Source organism: Cyphomyrmex costatus, unplaced genomic scaffold (assembly GCF_001594065.2).
Source record: "Cyphomyrmex costatus isolate MS0001 unplaced genomic scaffold, Ccosl1.0 scaffold1748, whole genome shotgun sequence".
In the NCBI taxonomy this organism is placed as follows: domain Eukaryota; kingdom Metazoa; phylum Arthropoda; class Insecta; order Hymenoptera; family Formicidae; genus Cyphomyrmex; species Cyphomyrmex costatus.
The window spans coordinates 4,836-6,649 of record NW_017275767.1 but is presented as its reverse complement, the minus strand read 5'-3'; positions in this window follow the sequence as shown (position 1 = coordinate 6,649).

Below are 1,814 nucleotides of genomic sequence, written 5' to 3'. Positions count from 1 at the left end.
TATAAGTGAATAATCTTACGGTCTAAGTAACATAGTGTAGTACAATTTTTTCGAAGAATTGATTCTCCTGTTTTTATGTGAATTGTGTAATAAATTGTGTAAAAACAGGAGCATCTTTACATTTTTTTTTTCTTTACATATTTTTTTACATTTGCAATCAATGAGAATCAATTTTTCGAAATAATTGTACCACACTATGTTACTTATAATTAGACCGTAAAATTCATCTCTACGAATTTGTAACATCTTCAAGAATCGTTGAAAACATCTTATTACTGCTCGATTTAAACTGTATTTTTTTATAATTTGGAATGGTTTGAGATGTAGGATTGAAATTTACAGGGATGCAACAGGATCATAAAATCTATCATTAAATATCCACCTTGACATTCCCAGGGGAAGAGGGGAAAAGAAGGTCTGAAAATCTTAAATGACATGTGAATGAAGACTCGTTTGAAAGGGCTTTTCAAGACGAGAACACTGCGGACTGATCGAGGTCTAAGACTTTTTTCCGCAGTTATGGTCGTTTAAATATTGTTATTCAGAAAAAAGAAATACATCTCTTTTGTGCGTGCGTGCGCGCGCGCGTGCGTGCGTGTTTGTGTATAGCGCGGGCTCATCATGGCTTATCTTTGATTGAATCGGTTTTTCAGAAAGAGAAGATTTTGAAATTAGACTGGAGTCCCATGGAGCGGAAATTGCAGTAAAACGGAACAGTGAGTCCAATCATTACTCTACTTTTCTGCGATTGTAGTTGGTCTCGCTGTTACATTTTGCTGCAGATTTCCGCTCCATGGGACTCCAGCCTAATTTCAAAATCTTCTGAAAAATCAATTCAATCAAAGATAAGCCAAGATGAGCCCGCGCTATACACACACACACACACACACACACACACTCACGCACGCACGCACACACGCACAAAAGATATGTATTTATTTTTTCTGAATAACAATGTTTAAATGACATTACTGCGGACGCCAGCCTTAGATAGGCTTAATACTAATGCCGGCGGTACTGTAACTTTCAAGCCATACATTTAAATATTCCTTCTTTTCCCCTCTTCCCCTGGGAACGTCAAGGTAGATGTTTAATGATAGATTTTATGATCCTGTTGTATCCCTGTAAATTTCAATCCTACATCTCAAACCATTCAGAAATTATAATAACAATATTCAAATGACAATGACTATGAAAAAAAATCTTAGAGACTTCGATTAGTCCGTGTTGTTCTCGTTTTAGAAAACAATTTCAAACGAGCCTTCGCTCGATTCCACATGCGATTTAAGATTTTCAGGCTTTTTTCTCTCCCTTCATCCCGGGAACGTTAAGACGAGTGTTTTTGAGGTTCAATGACATGGCATTTTCCACTCGACCGGATTTGCACTAATCTGGGTTGAATTAATGATGTTGTAACGATGCCCGACGCCGCAGTGACCGGTGGTCACTATAGCGACGGCATCCGACTAGACGTCGTGCCAGGTACGATGCTTTTTAGAGGGGCATCGTTACTCTGAACCAAAAATGTACGTAAATACAATAAAAATATTCATTGGTATTAATAAAAACTTCATTAAAATTGGTCCAATGAACAGTTTTATTCCTATAATGATTTAGGTTTTATAAAATGATTAACTTGAGTTATTAAACTATTACCAGAATTCATTGTGACAATGAATATGTACATTAATAGTCTGCAATGGATTTATTATAATAACCAAAAACTTTATTCATTCAATGAATAATAATACATATAACGAATTCGATTATATTGAGCTAATGTACAGATTTTATTAACTAATAAAAAAATGCGT